General features: G+C 44.2%; 1 long non-coding RNA gene across 1 annotated transcript; it reads left to right on the top strand.

Annotated features, from left to right (window-relative positions):
• The first annotated feature begins 122 nt into the window (after positions 1–122).
• LOC132209233 (uncharacterized) lies at positions 123–25,824 on the top strand. The gene is made up of 3 exons (XR_009445322.1): positions 123–202; positions 23,674–23,780; positions 24,203–25,824. It is a non-coding gene; the product is annotated as an uncharacterized LOC132209233 (long non-coding RNA).
• Positions 25,825–26,739: the final 915 nt, after the last annotated feature.

Raw genomic sequence — 26,739 nt, 5'->3', positions numbered from 1 at the left:
AAGTTCAGCACAACATCATGGGCTGAAGGGCCTGTACTGTTCGATGTTCTATGTATCTTATGCTGTATTCAAATAAGTAAAGTCAGTCAGTGACATTCTGGAACTTCCTTTTCCAGGGGTAGGAGTGGAAGAATCAGAGTGTTTCTTTGAAAATTGGCTTGATGTGTCTGTCCAAGGGTCATCTGGAGGAAAAAATACAAGTGTAAGTACTAAATCTATCATTGCTGATACACATGTAAACTGTAGATTTAACTGTACGTAAACTTTGTTTAACAAACTAGCCCACTCAATAAACTGACAAAAATTACACACCAGATGTTTACTGTATTCTCATCATCTCTGTGATGTCTGGTGAGGGTGCAAGTGAGAAGGCTCCCTGCCAGTAAGTTTGAGTTAAGGCGAAGTTGCATCATTACTGAAGTTATTTATGCTGTAAATGAAGGAGAACAGTAATGTGTATATCCCATGCATTATGTTCCTGTTATTGAGTGTGTGTTTTTTGTGTGTGTGGAAATATTGATCAACTGGAATTTTTGATTATTCAGCCCATTCCTGGTACCACGGGTACTGTTTAACAAAAGGTTTGCTGTCTTAGTATATTTCTCTATTTAGTCACTGCCACTATTAATGTTAAGTTATAGCGTGGTCTTTGCAGAATCTGCACAAAGAATCAGTCAAGTGGAGAAATGCCTCAAAGAAAAGCTGTGTAATTATTGAGTCATGGATGTTTGTTGCACAGGAGGAGGCCGTGTGGTCTGTCGTTACTGCACTACTCAACAAAGATCTGTCTACGTTGAACTCACAGTACATTGATTTCCTTTTTGATTGTTTGACCCATAGCCCTGGAGCCTACGGCAACAGAAGTGAATATCTAAATACTGCTTAAATATTCGGACACTTTCTGAATCAGCCACACTTTCCGTCAGTGAGTTCATGTCAACTAATGGAAAAAGCAGCTTCCAGTTATCCTTTCTGTGCCCTTCAAAATCTTAAACACCTTTTACCAGGTCCCCTTGTCTGCTCCAATCTTGTCATCGGTCAGATGGGCAGGTCAGTGGCAGATTGATATAGCCTGAAGAAGGAATAAGATAAGAGAGTACTTAATGTGGCAAAGCCTGTCGTGCCCGATGGAGGTCAGCAACGGCAGTCAGCAGTGAAGTCCACTGGCAAGGATGGGCGGGTTTTAGCCCTGCGCAGGGAATACAAACCATCACGGGGGAAGCCTCGTTCAGAGTGTCTGCAAACTCGTGGCTTAGGAAAGGACTGTAATAGAACATAGAACATAGAACAGAACAGTACAGCACAGAACAGGCCCTTCAGCCCACAATGTTGTGCCGACCATTGATCCTCATGTATGCACCCTCAAATTTCTGTGACCATATGCATGTCCAGCAGTCTCTTAAATGACCCCAATGACCTTGCTTCCACAACTGCTGCTGGCAACGCATTCCATGCTCTCACAACTCTCTGTGTAAAGAACCCGCCTCTGACATCCCCTCTATACTTTCCACCAACCAGCTTAAAACTCTGACCCCTCATGCTAGCCATTTCTGCCCTGGGAAATAGTCTCTGGCTATCAACTCTATCTATGCCTCTCATTATCTTGTATACCTCAATTAGGTCCCCTCTCCTCCTCCTTTTCTCCAATGAAAAGAGACCGAGCTCAGTCAACCTCTCTTCATAAGATAAGCCCTCCAGTCCAGGCAGCATCCTGGTAAATCTCTTCTGAACCCTCTCCAAAGCATCCACATCTTTCCTATAATAGGGTGACCATAACTGGACGCAGTATTCCAAGTGCGGTCTAACCAAAGTTTTATAGAGCTGCAACAAGATCTCATGACTCTTAAACTCAATCCCCCTGTTAATGAAAGCCAAAACACCATATGCTTTCTTAACAACCCTGTCCACTTGGGTGGCCATTTTAAGGGATCTCTGTATCTGCACATCAAGATCCCTCTGTTCCTCCACACTGCCAAGAATCCTATCCTTAATCCTCTACTCATCTTTCAAATTCAATCTTCCAAAATGCATCACCTCGCATTTATCCAGGTTGAACTCCATCTGCCACCTCTCAGCCCATCTCTGCATCCTGTCAATGTCCCGCTGCAGCCTACAACAGCCCTCTACACTGTCAACGACACCTCCGACCTTTGTGTCGTCTGCAAACTTGCTGACCCATCCTTCAATCCCCTCATCCAAGTCATTAATAAAAATTACAAACAGTAGAGGCCCAAGGACAGAGCCCTGTGGAACCCCACTCACCACTGACTTCCAGGCAGAATATTTTCCTTCTACTACCACTCGCTGTCTTCTGTTGGCCAGCCAATTCTGTATCCAAGCAGCTAAGTTCCCCTGTATCCCATTCCTCCTGACCTTCTGAATGAGCCTACCATGGGGAACCTTATCAAATGCCTTGCTGAAGTCCATACACATCACATCGACAGCTCGACCCTCATCAACTTTTCTAGTCACGTCCTCAAAAAACTTGATAAGGTTTGTGAGGCATGACCTACCCCTCACAAAGCCGTGTTGACTGTATTTGATCAAGCCATGCTCTTCCAGATGGTCTTAAATCCTATCCTTCAGAATCCTTTCTAACACCTTGCAGACGACAGACGTGAGACTTACTGGTCTGTAATTGCCGGGGATTTCCCTATTTCCTTTCTTGAAGAGAGGAATTACATTTGCCTCTCTCCAGTCCTCAGGTACGACTCCAGTGGAGAGTAATGTTTGACTTTTTAAATTTTTGTTTTTATTCTTCTACTGTTATACTAAGAAGACTGTAGTGCTGAACATTTTAACTTCTTCATTTGTTTTTATCACATGGAGCATGGAACGGTACAGCACAGTACAGGCCCTTCAGCCCACGATGTTGTGCCGAACTTTTACCCTAATCCTGTGGTCAATCTAACCTCCGCCCCTACCTTATACTATCATCCATGTGCTTGTCTAATAGCCGATGAAATGCCCCTATTGAGGCTGACTCCACTACCCTCTCCGGCATTGCATTCCACTCCCCTACGACTCTGAGTAAAGAAGGATGGATAAATTTTGTACTTCTGCAACTAAAATTGCGTACCAAAGTACTTTGTACCTGAGATGGCACCGTCTAAGGCAACTTTGTACTCTTTTCTTTGTACTCTTGTACCCTGTATTGAATGCATGTGATAATAAAATCTCAATCTAATGCATAGCAGGACACTGGGAAGCTTAGAGGAGAAAAGGGATCCTGGAGTGCTTGTTCATGAATTCCTGAAGGGGTCAGGTCAGGCTAGTAAGGGTTGTTACAAAGACATATGGGACACCTCCCTTTATCAGTTGTGGCATAAATTGTAAGAGTGGGAAGGTCACTTTGGAGTTGTTTAAAAGTTTGGTTAGGCCACAGCTGGAGTCGTGTGTGGCATTTTGGTCACCACCCATTAGGAAGGATGTAATTGCACTGGAGGGAATGAAAAGGATGTTGCATGTGTTGGAGCATTTTAGCTGTGAAGAAAGACTGGAAAAAATCACATTATTTTCTGTGAAGCAGAGAAGGTTTGGTGGGTGAATGGAGGTCCTGACAGAGGCATATAAGATTATGAGAGGTAAAGATGGGTTGAATAGAAAGCATTGTTCCCCTTAGTTAAAGCATCAATAACAATAGGGCATAATTTTCAAGAGAAAGATGGGAATATTTTAGAGGTTTGAGGAAAATCGTTTTCATCCAGAGTGTGGTGAAGGTCTGGAGCGCATTGCCTGGGCGGGAAGTTGAAACAGGAAACCTCACAACCTTTGAAAAGTACTTGGATGAGCAGTTGACATGTCGTAATATTTAAGAGAATGGTCCAGTGTGTAAAAATGGGACTAGTATATGTTGCAGTGTATTTTTAGAGGTACAGCCTTAGTGGGCCATAGGAGCTCTTCTGTACGATATGATTCCATGACAACCCCCAGCCCAGGCAGCTGTTTTTTTCAGTCATCTCCAGGATTACACCCTTCGTAGTGTGATCCCTTGCGTTGTTCGCCCTCCCAAGTTCATTAGCTCACACTTTTCCTGGTTGAGTTCAATTGCTGTGCTCAGCTGACCAGTCTGTTGATCTCCTCCTGAAGTTTATTCTTCCTGTCTGTCAACCAATTTTGGATTCAGTGTGCCACTTTGCCTTTGATCCCATGGCTGTTATTTACATGGCCATTCCATCGATATCCTCCTCACTAAATTAGCCATTCGCTAGCGATACAGTCATACATCCTGTGTTTAAGCCCAAATGATGAATTAACTTGACAAATTTCAAGGGTCCTTGTGGAAAGCCCTGCACAACCCCACTCAAAGCAAACATCCTGCCAAATAGATATCCCTCTACCATCAATCACCCTGTGCTCTCTGCCTCAGCCAGTTTTGGCTCCAGTGTGCCTCTTTGCCTTTGATCCCATGGCTGTTGTTTTCTTGCTCAATCTGCCAAGGGGGACTTTACTAAGCCCACATCAAATGCATAATGTGACCTCATCTTAACAAATCCATAGTGTTTATCCCTGATTATTTCTTGCAAGTACATTCTACCCCTAAGAATGCCTCTTTCTAGCTTCACCAGTGCTGAGATTATTCTGACTGGCCTTTAATTTCCTGGTCTGTTCCTCTCTCCGTTTGTTAATAGTGGGACAATGTTAATAGTGTTTCATTACTTCACGTGTGATTGACAAGGCTTTGAAAATTGCTGCCAGGGGCCCAGATATCTCCTCCCTCACTTCCCCCGCTAGCTGGTATACATTTCAGTTCGCCCTGTAGATGTATCCACTTTTAAAGTTGCTCAACCAGCTGCATCTCCCTGTCTCTTAACCTCTGATGCTCCGAGGTCCTTTGCCCTGATATCTTACTTGCAGTGTCCTTTTCCATTGTAAAGATTGACACAAAATATTCATTGAGGACGGTGCCGATGTTTTCCAGGTCCACACAAAGATTACCTCTGTGAAATGAACGAGGAGATATTAGAGAGGTTTGAGATTTACAATCAAGAAAGAAATTGACAAAATGACCTCCTTGGAGAATCATACAACATCCATTGTCCATTGTTGTAAACAAACAGAAGGTTTTGTTTCCACAGTTGTTTGCAAATAGCCAATCAAGATCATAAAATAATGTTTTAAGATAATTTACAAAGCAAGGCAATTGAGGAAGATGTATTGGATGTATTGAACTCTCAACTACCTCCCTTAAGTTTAGGAATGTCAGTATTTTTCTTCTGGATAACTTTTGCAGATATCTTCAAACAAGTAGCTGAACCCACAGATTTATGTGACCAACGAAGCCTGAGCCTTTTGCTTCACGATGCAGTCCAGATCCCTCGGCAGCTGGGTGAGGTAGCTTCATTTGGAGGCAGCACCATTGAACCAAGTGTCCGCAGTTGCTTCCAACATCTAAGTGTGCTCTGCACCAATTCATAATGTCAAGCGGGTCTACTTGCCAGTATGAATTTTGAGCTCATTTTCGTTTTGTTCACCTGCACATCTGCCAGTGTGGTATATCGTATCCATTGCACCCGGTGTGGCCTCCGCTACATTGGGGAAACCAAGCAGAGGCTTGGGAACCACTTTGCAGAACACCTCCGCTTGGTTCGCAACAAACAACTGCACCTCCCAGTCGCGAACCATTTCAACTCCCCCTCTCATTCCTCAGACGACATGTCCATCATGGGCCTCCTGCAGTGCCACAATGATGCCACCCGAAGGTTGCTGGAACAGCAACTCATATTCCGCTTGGAAACCCTGCAGCCCAATGGTATCAATGTGGACTTCACAAGCTTCAAAATCTCCCCTTCCCCCACTGCATCCCAAAACCAGCCCAGTTCTTCCCCTCCCCCAACTGCATCTCAAAACCAGCCCAGCCTGTTTCTGCTTCCCTAACTTGTTCTTCCTCCCACCCATCCCGTCCTCCCATCTCAAGCTGCACCTCCTTTTCCTACCTACTAACCTCATCCCACCTCCTTGACCAGTCTGTCTTCCCTGGACTGACCTATCCCCTCCCTACCTCCCCACCTGTACACTCCTGTCTACCTATCTTCTTTTTTATCCATCTTCGGTCCGCCTCCCCCTCTCTCCTTATTTATTCCAGTTCCCTCTCCCCATGCCCCTCTCTGATGAAGGGTCTAGGCCCGAAATGTCAGCTTTTGTGCTCCTGAGATGCTGCTTGGCCTGCTGTGTTCATCCAGCTCCACACTTTGTTATCTTGCACTATTGATATGGACTGGTTTGTCACTAGAATTTATGACCCAGGCAAAGTGTGTCACGACTTCAGTTGATCTGAGCTCTTATCAGCAGATGGAGCCTCTAGTTAATGCCTCTTCTGAATGCTGGCATCTCCGACAATCCAAATTCCTCAGTACTTCATTGAAGTATTACCCTAAAAATTATGCTTAAATATAAATTACAGCTTGAAGCCATAGCCTTCTAATTTATTGTTGAGAGCTCTACTAGTTTATGACAGAACTAGAACAGACCTGGAATGGATACGGGATGGTTTTCTTGAGCAATATGTTGAGGAACCAACTGGAAAGCAGTGCATCTAAGACTGGGTGCTGTGTAATGAGAAGGGAATCATTGCCAATCTAGCTGTGCAAGATTTCTTCGAGATGAGTGGCCGCAACATGATAGAATTTTTTCAGTCAAGATGGAGAGTGTGAGAGTTGATTTGGAGACCAGGGTGCTGCATCTTAATAATGAAAGCTGAAGATATGAGGCATGAAATTAGCCTTGATAGATCACAAAGAGTTGCTTAAAGGGATGACAGTGGATAGGCAATGGCAAACATTTAAGGAGCACGTGGGCAGACTGCAACAACTGTTTATTCCTGTCTGGCATGAAAGCAAAATGGGTAAGAGGACCAATCCATGACTTAACAAAGGCAATTAGCGATAGTATCTGATCCATGGAAACAACATTTGAGGATTGGCAGCATAGTAGAATTTAGCAAAGAAGGACCAAGGGATTGATTAAGAAGGGGTAAATGCAGTAAAGTAAGCATACAGGGAACATAAAGACTGACACAGAGTTTCTATAGATACGTGAAGAGAAAGAGACTGGTAAAGACAAATGTTAGGAAGGGGGTTGACCAGTCAAGGGAAGACAGACAGGTCAAGGAGGCAGGGCTGACGCTGGTAGGTAGGAGGTGGGGTGGGGTTAGGGTGTAACCCTAACCCGAACTCTCACCCTAATCTCCACCCCACCTCCTACCTACCAGCATCATCCCCTCCTCCTTGACCTGTCTGTCTTCCCTTGACTGACGAACCTCCATCATAACTCCCCAACAACACTCACCTTTACTGGCTCCAGCGCCGCCTCTTTGATCTGTCTCCACCTATCTTCTCCTCTATCCATCTTCTATCCACCTCCCCTTCTCTCTTTATTTATTTCAGAATCCCCTTCCCCTCCCCCATTTCTGAAAAAGGGCCCAAACCCGAAACGTCATTTTTCCTGCTCCTCTGATACCGCTCGGCCAGCTGTGTTCATCTGGCTTCACACCTTGTTATCTCAGATTCTCGAGCATTGGCAGTTCCTCCCATCTCTGAAATGGTCTGTTGGCCTTCGTTCCGAGAGGTTTCGAGTACAGAAGCCGGAATGTGGTGTTGCAGTTACGCAGCACCTTGGTGAAGCCGCACCTAAAATAGTGTGTGCAGTTTTGTGCTTCTTTTCTGCGGAAGGATGCTGTTGCTGTCGCTGTCATAGTTTATCAGTGCAGCGCATGTTTATCAGCCTGTTTCCGGGAATGGCAGGTCTGATGTATGATCAGAGATTGACTCGGTTAAGATTGTTTTCGCTGGAATTCAAATGAATGAGGTGACTTATAAAATTCGAACAGGACTGGACAGGATAGATGCAGTTCCCAGTGGTGGGTGTGTCCAGAACCAGGGGTCACAGTATGAGGATTCAGGATAGACGATTTCGGAGGTATTTCTTCACCCAAAGAATGGTGAGTCCGTGGAAATCATTACCAAAGCAAGCAGTTCATGTCAAAACATTGAACGTATTCAAGATATGGCTAGATATAACACTTGGGGTGAATGGGATCAAGAGTTATGGAGAGAAAGCAGGATTAGGCTGTTGAGTTGGATGATCAGTCATGATCATGAAGAATGGTGGAGCAGGCTGAAAGAGCCATTTGGCCTCCTCCCTGCTCCTAGCTTCCATGTTTACAATAGTCACTCTCTGAAATGCAAATCTTGAGCAATTGTGCAACTTTGAACTGGGTGCTGGTAGTTTGGTCAGTAACGAAGTTAGGTAAGGCTCAGCAGGACAGTGCTCATTGTTGTTTCTAACATTTTCACCGTGTAGGACTTAGTCCTTGCTCTGCTTCAAGCGAAGAAGTGAGCTAATTGGAGATATCTACAACTTGTTAAGGTTCCAAAGGTTTAAAGTGATGTGGGGATGTGTGGTATTGTTCATAAAGTACATCATGAAGATAAATAAGATAAAAGATAAAAGAATGACGAGAGTAAGATGAGGGCCAATCAAGGACAGTAGTGGGAAGTTGTGTGTGGAGTCAGAGGAGATAGGGGAAGCACTAATTGAATATTTTTTGACAGTATTCACTCTGGAAAACGACAATGTTGTCGAGGAGAATACTGAGATACAGGCTACTCGACTAGCGTTTTGTACAGTCACGGGATTTATAGGGATTGACTTCCGGAGCCATGATGTCATGCTCCAACTGTACAAAATGCTAGTGCGGCCTCATTTGGAATATTGCGTGCAGTTCTGGGCGCCCCATGACAGGAAAGATGTTGAAGCATTGGAAAAGGTGCAGAGGAGATTTACCAGGATGCCGCCTGGTCTGGAGCACAGGCCCTATGAAGAAAGGCTGAGAGACTTGGGTTTGTTCTCATTAGAGAAAAGGGGGGATTTAATAGAGACATATAAGATGATCAGAAAATTAGATATTGTGGACAGTGAGAGTCTTTTTCAGAGGATGATGATTTCAGCTTGTACAAGGGGGCATAGCTACAAATTGAGGGGTGATAGATTTAAGACAGATGCCAGAGGCAGGTTCTTTACTCAGAGAGTGCTATGGGCGTGGAATGCCCCGCATGCCAAAGTAGTTAACTCAGCCACATTAGGGGCATTTCAACAGTCCTTGGATAAGCATATGGATAATGATGGGATCGTGTCAGGGGAGGGGCTTAGATTAGTTCACAGGTCGGCGCAGCGTCGATGGCCGAAGGGCCTGTTCTGTGCTGTATTGTTCTATGTTCTATGTTCTATAATGGATATCACAAGTAGATGACTGATGTGTATAGTGTGCATTGTCAAATGGTTCAAATTTTAGAACTGAAAAGTGCCTGGTCTACCTCAAATTGCCATGGAAAACCAAAGCTTCTCAAAAGTTTGAGCTAAAGCAAGTAATTCATGCTGCTGCTGTATAGTGGTTATGTGAATGGTATTTTCCCCTAGCAGGATGCTGTTGTCAGTCCAAAAATAATTCTCATTGCATTGACCAACATTGTCTATGAAATTTGCAGCCAGTATTATGCCAGACATATAGGTCATATGTGATCATGATTGGCCGACTGAAAACTGCTTGTTTGTAATGAGCAGAGCACACCGCACCGGCACGTGTGAGATACTTTCTCTTTTCCACAACCAAGGACCCCAACATGGTTCGCAGAACTTTCACTTTGATCCATTTCACAAAATTCGGCCCTCATCCATTCCACCTATCCCAGAATCATAAATTCTCCTTATTCTCAGCTTATCCCTCCATCAACCTCTGCGTTCAGCAGATTATCTTCCAGCATCTTCACCAGTATCCCCTTTCAGCATTCCAAAGTGACCATTCCCTCTGTAGTCCACTCCTCAGTCACCAAGCAAGGTCCCAAATACACTTGTAAAGTGAAACAGCGATTTACCCGTACTTCATCTGTTCAAACATACAGGTATATTCAATTTTTCCAGTGTTTTCTCTGCAAAGGGGAAATGATACATTGATTAGGTGATTATCCTGCGGTACACCCTCATTCAGCCCACAAGCATGACCTGAGTTCCTGTTCCTTGCTGTTTTCATTTTCTATTTTGCTCCCACTTGGACCTTGGCTGTTCATCCTTCCCCTGAAGAATTTCATGCAATTTCATGAATATTCACTACATTCTCCAAATTCCCAAAGCTACCTCAACCACACTTCCACACATATTGTTTCTTGTAAGGTCTCCCTTCCATCTTCCCTGATTCTTGGCCTCTATCACATCTGTCCTGACAAACAAACAAGCCTTCACTTGCAGAAGTCCAAAGTGAAACACCTGCTGTTAGCAGGGCCTGTTCAGTCATGACCAGTTTAAGATAAACAGTTGAACTTTTAACGGGGCTCATTTGCACCTGCTAGAAGTGACATACATTGACACTCAATGACCTGTTCTCTGTAAACAGAAATGTTTTAAAACTTCCACCTTCTTTGAATTAGCCAGAAGATTGTACAGCCTGTATTCCCTGTTCCTTTCTCCTTATTGGCACAGAGGCTCAATGGTTAGCACTGCTGCCTGTCAGGGACCCAGGTTCAATTCCATTCTCGGGGAACTGTCTGTCTGGAGGTTGCACATTCTCTCTGTGCCTGTGTGGGTTTCCACGAGGTTCTGCGTGAGTTTACAACAGGTCTCTGATTCCGTCCCACAGCCTAAAGATGTGTGTATTCGGTGGATTAGCCATGAGAAATGTAGGGTTACAGGGCTAAAGCAAGGGGGTGAGTCTGGGTGACGTGCTCTTTGGAGGGTCGGTGTGGACGTCTTGGGCCAAATGGCCTGTTTCCACACCGTCAGGGATTCTATTGACAGCTCGACCATTCAGAGTGGACTTGTCAACCACACGACATGTTTTTCTTCTCGTATAAATTATTCCAATTGTTTGAAATATCATGTTCTTGCGTTTGTTCCATTGGGTGTAAGACAAAAATGCTTTGGTAATAAAAGTCTCTCTGAAATGAAAGACACAAATGTAAGGTATTTCCGGCTGGTAGACAGGAGGTCGGAAAACTCCCAAAAATTCTCAAGGGAATGCTTGTGATGAGGTGGAGGGTAGAAGAAATTATGTTATGAAACATTATTTTCTGCAAAAGCTTGGTAACACAATGGTAATTTTTTTTAAAAAAATCAAAGGTTGTGTCCAGAAGAGGTGTGAATAGCTACATAGGCATCTGAATGCAAAAAGGGATACAGGAGCAAGATCGAAGCGTAGATTCTGATCTAAATTGGTTGAACTTAATATTGGACCAGAAGGCTAGAAAGTGACAAGACAGATGATGAAGTCTTGTTCCTCAAACTTGTATTAAGGTTGTTGACTAATTGATTGATTTATTGTCACGTGTACCAAAGTAGAGTGAAAATCTTTATTTATGAGTGGTACAGGCAGATCATAGTAAGCGAAGGATATACAGATGAAAATGACAGAGGCATGCAGGTTACATTGAACAGAGCATGCGCTCAGTGAGATCAATGTTAGCAAGATCAGCGTTATTTCAGGCTAGAGAGTCTATTTATCAGTCTGATAACAACTGGGAAGAAGCTGTTCCTAAAACTGTTGGTGTGTGTGTGTTCAGGCTTCTGTACCTGGTGCCTGATGGAAGAGGATGTAGGAGATCATTACGTAGGTGCGATGGGTCTTTGGTGATGCTGGCTACCTTTCCGCAGCAGTGAGCCATGTAAATGGAGTCCTTGGATGAGAGGTTGGCTTCCGTGATGATCTGGGCTGTGCACACCCGCTTCTGTAGTTTCTAACAGTCCTGGGCAGAATAGTTGCCATACCAGGCCATTATACACTTGGACAATGTGCTTTTAATGGTGCATCTGTAGAAATTGGCCAGGCCAAATTTCCTGAGCCGCCTGAGGAAGGAGAGGCATTGTTGTGCCGCCTTGACCAACGTATTTTCGTGGAAAGTCCAGGACGCGTTGTTGATTATCGTCATACCGGGGAAAATGACACGCTCCACCCTCTCAACCTCAGTTCCATTGATATACATCAGGGCGTGTTCTCCTCCTGTCTTTTGAAATCAGTGATCAGTTCTTTAGTTTTGCCGACATCGAGAGAGAGGTTGTTCTCTGCACCACGTCACCAAACCCTTTGCCTCCCTTCTGTATTTTATTCATTGTTAGATATCCATCCCACTGCAGTGGTGTCGTCAGTTAACTTGCAGGTGGCGTTAATTTGGAATTTGGCAACACAGTCATGGGTGCACAAGGAGTGCAGTCGGGGGCTGAGAAAACATTCTTCGAGGGCACTAGTGTTATTGTGGAGGAGGGGCAGTTACCTATCTTCACTGTGGTTTTGGGTCAGAAAGTTGAGGATCCAGTAGCAGAGGGCAGAGCAGAGACCTCGGTCATAGAGTTTTGAGATCAGTCTGGAGGGGATAATAGTGTTGAAGGTGGAGCTGCAGTCAATGAGCAGAATTCCTACATAGCTCATTGTGCACATTGCTGCCAACAACATCGGTAGAAAGAGGGTTCACTGAATCCCTACAGTGTAGAAACATTCAGCCCAACAGGTCCACACCTACCCCTGCAAGGCTAACAAACCTGGTAGCTATGGACAATTTAGTGTGGTCAATCCACCTAATTTGCACATCTTTGGACTGTGGTAGGAAACTGGAGCACCTAGCGAAAACCCTCACAGACATGGGGAGAATGTGTAAACGAAGAGTCACCCAAGGGTGGAATTGAGCCCAGGTCCCTGGTACTGTGAGGCAGTAGTGCCAACCACTGCACCACCTTGTTGCCCTTGAGACTTTCTCCAAGGCTACCCTTGTGTCTTAAGGGACTCTTTTCCCCCCATTCTCACTAACACATTTATTATGTCGTACAATCCCGTAGCAGCAATATCTTTTAGAGTGTGGGAAGAAATGGGAGTAACTGGAGGAAACTCAAACAGTCATGGGGAGAATGTGCAAACTCCACACAGACAGTTGTCCACAACTGGAATCGATCCTGGGGCCCTGTCACTGTAAGGCAGTGGTGCTAACCACTCAGCCACTGTGCTGTGGCATTTAGGTCCTGCAAAATGAGTACAAGAACTAGAATGATGAATATTCAACCTTTCGCACAAAAAGTTGGTCAGAGCTAGGACCCATACTAATCACTGTAACACTGTTTCTGAGACAACAAGGTGGAGAGCTGGATGGACACAGCAGGACAAGCAGCATCAGAGGAGTAGGAAAGCTGATGTTTCTGAAGAAGGGTCTAGGCCCGAAACGTCAGCTTTCCTACTCCTCTGATGCTGCTTGGCCTGCTGTGTTCATCCAGTTGTACACCTCGTTAACTCCGATTCTCCAGCATGTGCAGTTCCTGCTATCTCTCCAGAACACTGTTTTTGTTTTGTTCACAGTAGTGACAGAACACAGTTTGCGAGAAAATAATGCAGCCATATACACAACATTGATGAAAGATACTTTCTCATTTCCAAATGTTAAGGAAAGCGTTGTATGAAAATTATATTCTGTCACAGAATTTGGACACACTCTGGTTTCATCCTGTGTTAGCTAAAACGTATGCCATGTTTTTCAACCTTTGATTTCTCAGCATTTCTTCTTCTTTTGTAATGTAGTGCTGGAGGGAAACCATAATCCCAGATTGTAAGTGCTTTGAGCTTCAACATTGTCTGAGAACCCCCTCACTGTCTCTGAATACCCAAACTGATCAATAATAATCATCCTCATTGTCTGTCTTGACCTTACTGCAGCATTGCTTATTGTGTCACTGGCGGGTGACAGATCACATTGACATTTCACATCATGAAAGTAGCTGCATGAATATTTGTATTCTTGGTTCTACATTAGTGAGTTTTTGTTGCAATGTTTTGGTCTGGAAGTAAGAGGCATCTCAAAGAATGTGCTATCTGTGCTTTTGTGGAATCTGCTTTTGTGCTTTGACTTTGGGTTAAGCAATGTAACATGTCCTTGCTGATTTTCCATATTTAATTCAATTAGAATTTCATTGACTCTAGGTTTTACTCTTGAAATATGATCAATGAGCAGAAGGCTATTCAGTCCATTGAGTCTGCCACTCAATGAGATCATAAAATACTGATATTCCTCGATACCACTTTCCTGCCGTTTCCCTATAGCGTTTGATTCTCATACTGTTAAAAATACTCCAGTCTGAGCGTCTTAACTTTTGTACATCCCTCTGCAGGCAGTCTGGCAGTCTCATCACTTGTCTTCCATACCTATTTTTGTGTTTTCTGTAAGCTCGGTAATAGTACATTCACTTTCATCACTATGTCATTAATATTTATTCGCAACAAGAATGGCCGTGGCATTGATCCGTATGGCAGTTCACTGTTTACAGCTTGCCGACCTGGAAATGACTCCCCCTGTACCAAATGTCTGTTCTCTATTATTTGGTCAATCCCCTATCCATGTTAATATATTTCCCCAAAACTATGTGGTCTTATTAAAAGTCTTATCTGCTTGAAGTGTGATTATTTTTACAAATACCTTTTTGAATGTTACACCCTTTTATTTGTACTACTTGTAATCTCCTCATGGAATTCTTATAAATCTGTCATGCACAATTTCCTGTTTATCAAGCCGTAGTGACTGTGATTGTATTATGTATTTTAAGTGCTCTGCAATTACATCTTTTCTGATAGGCTGTTGCATTTTCCAATAACAGACATTAAGCTAACTGGCCAGTAGTTATCTTTTTTGTCTCCTTTCCTTTCTAAAATAAAGGTACTAGTCATAGAATCCCTGCAGCATGAGAGCAGGCCACTTGGCCCATTGTGTCCAAACTGACTCTCGGAAGAGCATGGCACCCAGATTCAACCAGCTGCCCAGCCCCTGCAACCTTGCATTTCCCATGGCTAACCCACCTAATCTGTGCATGTTTGGATTGTGGGAAGAGACCAGAGCAGCTGGAAGAAACCCACACAGACACGGGGATAAGGTGCAGATTCCTCACAGAAAGTCACCTGTGGATGGGATTGAATCCAGGTCCCTGCCACTGTGAAACAGCATGCTACCCACTGAGCCACCATACTGCCCTGTGGGGCACTGGGACTTTTTGAAAAGCCAAGGATACTGGAGAGATTGTGATCAGTGCATCAACTATCACTATAGCTATTACTTTTAATATCCTAGGATGCAGCACTTCGGGCCCAGGGGACCTAATGGTCTTTAACCCAGTTAGTTTCCCTCATATCTTTTCTTTAGGGATAGTTGTTGTTTTATATCCTGTCCTATCATTTGCCCTTTGATTATGCAGGAATTTTGGAACACTGTCAGTGTCTTTTACTGTGACTGTATTCATTTGTGGGACATGTGTGTCACTGCCTGGCCAGTATTTCTTGCCCATCCTGAGTTGCCTCTTGAGAAGGTGATGGTGAGCTGCCTTCTTGAACCACTGCATTCTTCCTGCTGTGGGTTGACCCACAGCGCTATTAGGGAGGGAATTCTGGGATTTTGAGGGGAAGGAATGGCAATGTATTTCCAAGTCAAGATGGTGAGGGACTTGGAGGCGGTGGTGTTCCCATATGTCTGCTGCCCTTGTCCTTCTGGATGGAAGTGGTCTTGGGTTTAGAAGGTCCTGTCTGAGGAGCGTTGGTGAATTTCTGCAGTGCATCTTGTAGTTAGTACCCACCGCTGCTACTGAGCATTGCAGATGGAGGGAGTGGATACTTGTAGATGTTGTACTGGCTGCTTTGTCCTGGATGGTGTCAAGCTTCTTGAGTGTTGTTGGAGCTGCACTCATCCAGGCAAGTGGGGGAGTGTTCCATCGCACTCCTGACTTGTGCCTTTTAGATGGCGGACAGGCTTTGAGGAGTCAGGGGGTGAGTTATTTGATGTGATATTCCCAGCATCTGGCCTCCTCATGTGGCCACTATCTTAATGTGATGACCAGTTGAGTTTCTGGTCAATGGTAACGCCCAGCTGAGAGTGAGGGATTCATTGATGGTAACACTATTGAATGTCAAGAGATGGTCAGAGCCTGGCATTTGTGTGGCGCAAATGTCACTTGGTACTTGTCAACCCAAGCCTGGATATTGTCCGGATCTTGTTGCACGTGAACTTGGACTGCTTCAGTGTCTGAGAAGTCAAATGGTGCTGAACATTGTGCAAACATCAGCGAACATCCCCACTTCTGACCTTATGATGGCGGGAAGGTCATTGATGAAGTAGCCGAAGATGGTTGGGCCGAGGACACTACCCTGAGGAACTCCTGCAGAGATCTTCTGGAGCTGAAATGATTGACTGCCAGCAACCACAACCACCTTCCCATGTGTCAGGTATAACTCCAACCACCGGTGAGTTTGCCTGTGAAACCCATTGATTCCCATTTTGCTAGGGCACCTTGATGCCACACTCGGTCAGATGCAGCCTTGATGTGAAGGGTTGTCGCTCTCACTTCAGCTCTGGAATTCAGCTCTTTTGTCCACGTTTGAACCAAGGCTGTGATGGGGTCAGGAGCTGAGTGGCCACGGCAGAACCCAAACTGGGCGTAACTGAGGAGGTTATTTCTGAGCAGGTGCTGCCTGATAGCACTGTTGATGACACCTTCCATCACTTTACTGATGATTGAGAGTCGACTAATGGAGCAGTAATTGGCTGGCCTGGTTTTGTCCTGCTTTTTCTGTACAGGACATACTTGGGCAATTTTCTACATTGTCGGGTAGATACCAGTGTTGAAACAAACTAGAACAGCTTGGCTCGGGCAGCAGCAAGTTCTGGAGCACAAATCTTCAGTACTGTTGCTGGAATGTTGCCAGGGCCCATAGCCTTTGCGGTATCCAGTGTCCCTAACCGTTTCTTGATATCACATGGAGTGAATTGAATTGACAGAAGACTGGTATCTGCAATAGTGGGGATCACTGGAGGAGGCCGAGTTTGATCACCCATTCAGCGCTTGTGGCTAAAGATTTCTGCAAATGCTTCAGCCTTATGTTTTGCACTGATGTGCTTGGTTCTTCCATCGTTGAGGATGGGGACATTTGTGGTGCCTCCTCCTCCTCCTCCAGTGAGTTGTTTAATTGTCCATTGCCATTCATGACTGGATGTGGCAGGGCTGCAGAACTTAGATCAGATCCATGGTGAGATTGATTAGCTCTGCCTATCACTTGCTGCTTTCGCTATTTGGCATGCAAGTAGTCCTGTTTGGTGGCTTCACCAAGTTGATTCCTCATCTTCAGGTAAGCCTGGTGCTGCTCCTGGCATGCCCTCCTGCACTCTCCATTAAACCAGGATTGATGGTAACGGTTGAGTGAGGGACATACTGAGCCACGAAGGTTGTAGATTGTGCTAGAGTTCAATTCTGCTGCTGTTGATGGCCCACAGCACCTCATGGATGCCCAGCCTTGTGTTGCTAGATCTATGTGAAGTCTGTCCCATTTACTGCAGTGATAGTGCCACACACATGATGGAGGTTGTTCTCAATGTGACGGCGGGACGTTGTTCCACAAGGACTGTGCGATGGTCAGTCTTACTGATACTGACATGGACAGATGCAACTGCAGCTGGCAGATTAGTAAGGATGAGGTCAAGTATGTTTTTACCTCTTGTTGGCTCCCTCACCACGTGCCGCAAACCCAGTCTGGCAGCTGTGTCCTTTAGGATCTGACCAGCTCGATCAGTAGCACTGGTGCTGAGCTACTCTTAGCAGTGGATATTGAAATCCCCAACCCAGAATACATTTTGTGCCCTTGCCATCCTCAGTGCTTCCTCTAAGTGTTGTTCAACATTGCAGAGTACTGATTCAGCAGCTGAGGGAGGACGGTACGTGGTAATCGGCAAGAGCTTTCCTTGGCCATGTTTAACTTGAAGCCATGAGGCTTCATGGGGTCCAGAGTCAATGCTGAGGCGTCCTAGAGCAACACTGTCCTGACTGCACACCACTGTGCCACCACCTCTGCTGGGTCTGTCCTGCCGGTGAGAGAGGACATATCCAGGGATGGTGATGGTGGAGTCTGGGACATTGTGTGAAAGATATTATGACTGTGTCAGACTGTTGATTAACTAATCTGTGAGACAGTTCTCCCAATTTTGGCACTAACCCCCAGATGTTAGTGAGGAGGACTTTGCATGGTCGACAGGGCAGTTTCTGCCATTGTCTTTTCTGGTGGCTAGGTCAATGCTGTGTGATTTATCCAGTTTTATTTCTTTGAGTCAGTTGAGAGTCAAGCTCATTGCTGTGGTCTGGAGCCATATGTGGGCCAGACCAGGTGAGGTTGGCAGATTTCCTCCCTTGAAGGACATTAGTGACAATGGATTCATGGTGATCGGTAGATTCTTAAGTCCAGACTTCTTTTTAAAATTAAACTTCCACCATCGAACCCAGGTCCCCAGAACATTTTCTGGGTTTCTGGATTAATAGGTTAATGATAATACCAGTAGGCCTTGAGGACTCATGCAAAGAATTTATTTAACTCTTCAGCCATTTCCTGGTTCCCCAATATTATTTCTCCAACCTCATTCTCTTAGGGGCTTGTATTAACTTTGGTCTGTCCTCCTTTCTATATATTTAACAAAGTTCCAGTTGCCTGTCCTGATATTATTTGCAAGTCCATCCTCAAAGTTTACCTAATCCCCTTCTTTTTTTGGTTGTTTTCTGCCTTTTAAGAATTTCTCGATCCTCTGGCTTGTGATTAATCTTTGCAACATTATATCTATTCTTTCTTTCCATTTGATAAAAGGATCCCTTTGCCTTGTCATGTAGGATAATACGATACAATGTTTTATTTGTCTTTTCTTGCAATACAGAGTTTTTATAGAACATTACAGCATAGTACAGGCCCTTCGGACCTTGATGTTGTGCCGACCTGTCATACCGATCTTAAGCCCATCTAACCTACACTATTCCATGTGCGTCCATATGCTTGTCCAATGACGACTTAAATGCTCCTAAAGTTGGCGAATCTACCACCGTTGCAGGCAAAGCGTTCCATTCCCTTACTACTCTCTGAGTAAAGAAACTACCTCTGACATCTGTCCTATATCTTTCACCCCTCAATTTAAAGCTGTGCCCCCTCGTGCTCGCTGTCACCATCCTAGGAAAAAGGCTCTCCCTATCCACCCTATCTAACCCTCTGATTATTTGATATGTTTCAATTAAGTCACCTCTCAACCTTCTTCTCTCTAATGAAAACAGCCTCAAGTCCCTCAGCCTTTCCTCGTAAGACCTTCCCTCCATACCACGCAACCTCCTCGTAAATCTCCTCTGCACCCTTTCCAAAGCTTCCACATCCTTCTTATAATGCGGTGACCAGAAATGTACACAATACTCCAAGTGCGGCCACACCAGAGTTTTGTACAGCTTCACCATAACCTCTTGGTTCCGGAACTCGATCCCTCTATTAATAAAAGCTAAAACACTGTACGCCTTCTTAACAGCCCTGTCAACCTGGGTGGCAACTTTCAAGGATCTGTGTATATGGACACCGAGATCTCTCTGCCCATCTACACTGCTAAGAATCTTAGCATTAGCCCTGTACTTTGCCTTCCGGTTATTCCTACCAAAGTGCATCACCTCACACTTGTCTGCATTAAACTCCATTTGCCACCTCTCAGCCCAGCTCTGCAGCTTATCTATGTCTCTCTGCAACCTACAGCATCCTTCATCACTATCCACAACTCCACCGACCTTAGTGTCATCTGCAAATTTACTAACCCATCCTTCTACGCCCTCATCCAGGTCATTTCTAAAAATGACAAACAGCAGTGGACCCAACACCGACCCTTGCGGTACACCACTCGTAACTGGTCTCCAGGATGAACATTTCCCATCAACTACCACCTTCTGTCTTCTTTCAGCAAGCCAATTTCCAATCCAAACTGCTATATCTCCCACAATTCCCTTCCTCCACATTTTGTACAATAGCCTATCGTGGGGAACCTTATCGAACCTTGCCGAAATCCATATACACCACATCAAACGGTTTACTCTCATCTACCTGTTTGGTCACCTTCTCAAAGAACTCAATAAGGTTTCTGAGGCACAACCTTCCCTTCATAAAATCACATGATACACCAACTTTGGATGCTTGTATGCTTGCTTGTTTGCTGATCAAAATTAAATAAGTGAAACAATTGTACTGAGGTCACCAATCAGCCAGCACATGACCCTTCCTGTGCATTGGCTGCATGGTTACAAGGAGGAAGAATGAAGTGTCTGGTTCAGCTCAGTGAGACAGAAGCTGTATATTTTGGAAGTTTTGGATTTGACCTTTGAACAGGACAGTTCCATTTATGTATCTAAGTTATATTTATTCACTGTTTCACAGTGGAAGGACACAGTGGAAGGATGGCAAAATGGTCAACTCAAGGATGAATCTTGGGGATGTTTACTAATAATTGCACAGTGTTTAGCATCAACAGGAAGATGTCGATAATACTCGGGCTTGGACTGATGAGTGCCAAATAATGTTTGCGCCACAGAGGTGCCAGGCAATGATCATCTCTAACAAGAGAGAATCTCACCATCTTCCTTTGTTGAGTTTCAACACTGAAATTCTGTTATCAACTTCATGGGTGTTACTACTGACTTGAACCTGCATGAGATAAGCCATATAAATACTGTGGCTACAAGAGCACGTCTGGGAATCATGTGGTTAGTATCTCCTCTCCTTTCTCCCCAAAGCTTGTCCATCTCTGACAAGGCAAAGTTGGGAGTGTGATGGAATATGATTGCCTGGATGCCGCAGCTCCAGTAACACTCAAGAAGCTTGATGCTTGATTGGCACCATTTCCATCACCTCAACATTGATGTTTGTCTACTGCTGATAGACAATGGGGGCATTGTGTACCATCTACAAAATGCACTGCAATAACTCATCTGACAGCAGTTCCCACTAGAAAAACAAGGGTAGTTCACCTGTATTGGGTACGTGTGACTACAATAAATCAAATAAATCAGATCAAATGCTGGGCCAGAATCCTGGCCATCCCTATCTATCAGCCTTGTGCAGGGTATCTATCCCAGATGAACACTTGCGGTCCATGAAGTTAGTTCAGTGCCTTTGCAACAGTGATAATGTGTGACCAATGTCTACTGGCCTTGCGCAGGACCAACATAGAGCCATACAAATGATATAAACCAGAAGGGAGCCATTCAGCCATCTTTGTCCATGCTGACCCATAGACATCTGATGCCTTTTTTAATCCCAAATTGTTACAAACGTACATGGACCTGCAGCACTTAAAGTGCAGATCCAGGTACTTCTTAAAAGAGTTTAGAATCTCTTAGTCCACCACCAATTCAGGCAGCAAATTCCTGACACCCATCACCCTCTGCATAAAACGGATTTTCCCACATCCCCTCTAACCCTTCTGCCACTTAGCTTGACTCTGTAACTGCTGATTTTTGAATTCTCTGCCAAGGGAAGCAGCTTCCTCCTGTCTACACTAACTCTACCCTATCGCTGCCCTTCACTGTTTTGTATACCTCAATCATGTCATCCCTCAGACTTTTTGGTTCCAAGGAAAACAGCCTCATATTTACAATTCTCCAGCTTTGGCAATATTTGAGTAAATCTTTTCTGCACTGTCTCCAGAGTTATTATATACTTCCTGGATTGTGATGAACACAACTGCACACACTACTCCAGTTGTGGCATCATCAGTATCCTGTACAGTTTTATCATGATGTCCTTACTTTGGTAATCTACACTTTTCCCAATGAGGCAAAGCATTCCCTGTGCCTTCGTCAGAACATTACTGACCTGTAGTGCTACCTTTAGGAACCTGTTCACTTCCATGCTTAGATCCCCCACTTCATCTACCCCTCTCAGTATGTTCCTATTTATTGTGTATTCCCTTTATGTCCTCATGAAAAGCAATGCATCACACTTGTCAGAGTTGTGCTCCATCTGTCGCTTTCCTGCCTTCTCCGCCAACCCATCGAATATCATTTTGGAACTTGGAGCTATCCTCTGTCCTATCCACCTTACATCCAATTTTTCAGTTGTCTGCCAATTTACCAATTGTGCCCCCCATGTTCAAGTCTGAATCGTTCATCTATAAAATAAATTAAAGGGGCCCCAAAATCAAGCCCTGTGAAACACCAATGGAAATTGCTTTCCGTTCAGAAGCACAGCCATGAACAATTACCCTTGTTTCCTGCCACTAAGCCGATTAGTCAACACATTACTCCGTATCCCATGACCCATGAGCTTTCACTTTTTTGCACTTCTCAGGTGGGACGTTATCATTTGCTTTGCTAAAATCCATGTCGACAAATTCATTGCGCAACCCTCATCGATCCTCCTTGCCACTTTCTTAAAGAATTCAACTAAATTTGTAAGTAATGACCTTACCTTGACAAAGCCGTGCTGACTATCCATGACTAGTCCATGCCTTTCTCAGTTAGTTTATTTGATCTCTCAGATCGATTTTAAAATTTTCCCACCACTAACATAAGACAAGCAGGCTTTTAATTGTTTGGCATTTCCTTCGTACCCTTTATAAACAATGGAACCACATTTATATTCCTTCTCTAATTGATTTAAAACAAAATTTGCCCTGAGGATGATTAGTTTAGTCTTGCATGTGCTGGTGCTACCCTCCTAATGGAGGAAGGGGGACTTTTCATCCAAATTCCCTACTTGTTTCCTTTGTTTTAATTTTCTTTTCTTGTAAATATTTCACCCAGTTCCCTTTTAAGTGAAGCACTAGATTTTGCTTGAATAGTCACTTGCAGTAAAAGCATTCCCTATTCCATTATATGGAAACTTTTCCTCTAACTTTCCCATCATTGTTGTGTGAACAAATCCTGGCCTGAATCACAAGAAACAAACTGTGTCTCTTCAGAATTTTTTTTTGTTTGTTAGGGGTCTTACCTCATGAAAAAACAAAAATCAAGCTCTGTTTTTCTGAAACTGGAACAGCAACATTAGAAGCTGCAAGTTCTTCAGTATGTTTGGGAGATCTAGAGTGAATTGTCCCGGTAACCAGATGTTCCACAACATGGTTCTGTACTAGTGACCATTGGCCTTGAGATTGGTCTCATCTGTCCAGTATTGGAGAATCAGCCTTTGCCTGCTAGAATAGACCAATCATAAAGTCACCAATTGTAAGAGATGCAGTGTTTACCTTCCCTGCATTTGACCTTACTATTGAAATTTTTTTTACAATTATGTGGCTTCTGTCAGATGCTAGTAACTATTTGGAGCCACAGGTGAGAGCTGGTGAAGGTGAGGATGAACCCAGCATGAGCTGCTCAAAAAAAGAGTGAATCAAACAATTTTTTTTGCCCTCTCTCTTAGTCACTCCAAATCCTCTTGAAGCATCTTTGTACCTTCCTCTCAATTCTCATTTCCAACCAGTGATGTGATTTGTCAGTCACGGTGTTTTTCTGTAAATATGCCCATCTTCATCCTTTGTCCCCATCCACAGATTAGCACATTTAATATGAAGAACATAATATGAAAAACATATAGACCACATCAGATGAATTTCCCTCTTCAACACTTCTGATATCTGATAAATAGAGGCCTTCTAATGGGCATTAACATGTTGTGTCAGCATTGCTTGACTGATGCTTAAGGTTGCGGTGGTAATTAGTCTTTCTGCATTAAATATACTTTCAATATTAGAAACTTAAGTGATTGACTACTTCATTGGAACCTAATACAATTATCAGTGTTCTTTTTTTTGACAGTGCTGATTGATTGGATTTATTAAATGGAAATGTACAGTGTTGCTTTCAAATGGTGATAATTTCTTAATGGAATTTCACGTGCAGGCACTCAGACATGAACTAATGGATAAGGAGGAGACAATCATAACTGCTTTGGATTCAGCCCATAGAAGGGCCAGAGGAGTCGCGCTGACACCTTCATGTTTAAACAGGTCAGCCACTTAATCTATTGCAGGAACAACCACTTTTCTGCAGAACACTTGGCTTTATAGAGCAGTAAGAGATTAGAAATAAAGTAATGCTAAACTGGAGAGTGAGAAATAATGCAGGGACTCGTATGTTATTTAAAGAAACATGTTACAGCGCATGACAGAAGATTCTGTGACAGTTATTTAGAATTGTATGTTGTGGGAACAATTGAAAATGTTTCCACTCACCTAGTGATTGTGGTAACTTCAAATTATTAGAAAATTTATAGATCAGCATCTTGAAATATGTTTTTTTTTCATTTTCACAAAACGTTACATGACTTTACGTTCTGCAATGTGTTCTTAATTACCATATTCAAAAGCAAAAAGCATGTGTTTACTGTCCTACCATATTTTGGTGATGTATTGATGTGTCTCATTTTCAGAGGACACTTTTCTGCGTGCCACTAGATGTATATCAGCCATACCAAAATGCTGCCTTTGCCTGAGACAGGGAAGATGAAATGACTTTGGGGAAATGGAGAATCATTCATGAATCCAGTTACTTTCTGATCTGACAGCTTTGTGGCATCTGAATGGATAACAATTTGATCTGGTAATCTCAATTGATAGAGTGCAAATGTGTAGTGATGCATTTTGGGAGCTCTGGTAAGTGAAAGATGTTCACAATGACTAGTAGATCCCTAGAGAGCACTGAGAAACAAAGGGACCTTGATGTCCAAAAGCAAGAGTTCATGCCCTCTGCTTCTGGCCTTTCAGGCAATGTTGGATCCAACACTCCACTGAGCCTTAGATCCCATGAGCTCTTGTTTTGTTGACCAGTCTGCTATCACTGACCTTATCAAAAACATATAGACCACATCAGATGAATTTCCCTCTTCAACACTTCTGATATCTCCTCAATAAAAATTAGATAAAATTTGCAAACCATGGCATTACCTCAACAAAGCCATGCTGACTATCCCCGAACATTCCATGTTTCTCCAAGTGCAGCGACATTTTGTCCCTTAAAATTCTTTCTGATAACTTCCCTACCACCAAGGTTAGACTGGCTTGTAACTTCTGGATCTGTCCTTTCTTCTTTTATATAAAAGTATGAGCAGTCCTCTGGCACCTTAGCTGTGGCCAGAAATGACTTGAAAAATCTTTGCCAGGACCTTTGATATCTCCTCCCCTGCTTCATAAAGTCATGCAGTATAGAAACAGGCTCACTTGATCAACATCAATGCCAACTAACAAACATCAAACTACTGATCCCATTTACCTGCACTGAGTCATTACCTACCATACCCTGGCCCTTTAAATGCTCATCTGTTGCTTCTTTAATATTGCAAGCGTATCTGCCTTCTCCACCTTGTCAGGCAGCATATTACATGTTTGTATCACTTATGGTGAAAACACTTGCCTCAGATCCCCTCTAAATAGCTGACAGTTCACCTGAAATCTATGCCCCCGACTTAAACTCGTCTACTGGTTCTCACAATCAATCTATGCCTCCTCATAATTTTGTATACGTCGATCAGATTTCCCCTCAGCCTCCTCTGCTGCATGGAAAACGCACTTAGCCTACCAGTTTCTCCTCATAAAACTTGCATTCAATCACAAAACAACACCCTGAAACATATACTATCAACCAACCTGGCCAACATCTCTGTCTCCGGCTTGCTACAGTGTTCCAGTGAAGCCCAGCACAAGCAGACAGAACAACACCTCATTTTCTACTTGGGGACCTGACAGCCCTCCAGACTTAATATTGAGTTCTGCAATTTTAGGGCCTAAACTCTCCCATATCGCAGCGCCCCCACCCCACACACCAGGCTTTGTTACCACGCAGCCTGCCACTACACACTCCCTGTTGTTAGTGACTAACAGTCCCCATTGACAACTTCCCAGCCTGATCGTTAGCAACTCCTTTATCTGTCCACCTGTCTTTCTCTCTCTTTGGGCTCTATCCTATTGTTTACTCCCTCCCCACCCTCCTCCCTATTTTCGGCATAGAAACTGATGTTTTCCCAGCCACCATCAGTTCTGAGGAAGGGTCACCGGACTGGAAATGTAAACTCTGTTTTTCCCTCCAACATATGTTGCCACACCTGCTGAGCTTTTCCAGCAACTTTGTTTTTGTTCGTTGTTTACAGCATCCGCAGTTCTTGTGGTTTTTATCACTAAACCTGTCAGACTCATCAATGCTCTCTAATGCTCCAACTTGTTGCTCAAATTGCTCCAATAAGAGGCACCTGCTGTACACATGGTCATGCAGACCAGCAGGAGCACTCAGCATTTGACATGTAGCGTAGGATGCACCAATCATGGGTCAGATCTTAATTCCAGGCATACCTTAACTCAACAGAACACGGATCTTTGCTTTTAATTTACTCATTCTCCTACTTAATTGTAGGGGACAAAAACCAGTGTTCACTCTCAGGTCTCTGCTGGTATGCCTGCTTTTCAGGGAGAGCCTTATCTCACCTACTCCTCTCAATAACATTCTCTGACTGTCACTGGGCCAACCCTCCGCTCTCAGTAACACTGTCTGCCCGTCACAGGGCCCTCACCCCCTCCTCTCAGTAATACTGCCCGTCACAGGGCCCTCGCCCCCTCCTCTCAGTAATACTGCCCGTCACAGGGCCCTCGCCCCCCTCCTCTCAGTAACACTGCCCGTCACAGGGACATCACCCACTCCTCTCAGTAATACTGCTTGCCACAGGGCCCTCACCTGCTCCTCTCAGTTATGCACTGACTGACTGTCACAGGGCCCTCACCCCCTCCCCTCAGTAACACACTCCGTCACAGTGCCCTCAGACTGTCACAGAGCGCTCACCGCTCCGCTCAGTCACACTGCCAGTTACAGGGCCCTCACGCGCTCCTCTCAGTAACACTGCCTGTCACAGAACCCTCACGCGATCCTCTCAGTAACACTGCCCGTCACAGGGACCTTACCCGCTCCTCTCAGTAACACTGC

Source organism: Stegostoma tigrinum, unplaced genomic scaffold (assembly GCF_030684315.1).
Source record: "Stegostoma tigrinum isolate sSteTig4 unplaced genomic scaffold, sSteTig4.hap1 scaffold_73, whole genome shotgun sequence".
Lineage (NCBI taxonomy): Eukaryota > Metazoa > Chordata > Chondrichthyes > Orectolobiformes > Stegostomatidae > Stegostoma > Stegostoma tigrinum.
The sequence above is the reverse complement of the archived record's forward strand: the minus strand, read 5'-3'. Positions and strand labels throughout refer to the sequence as shown.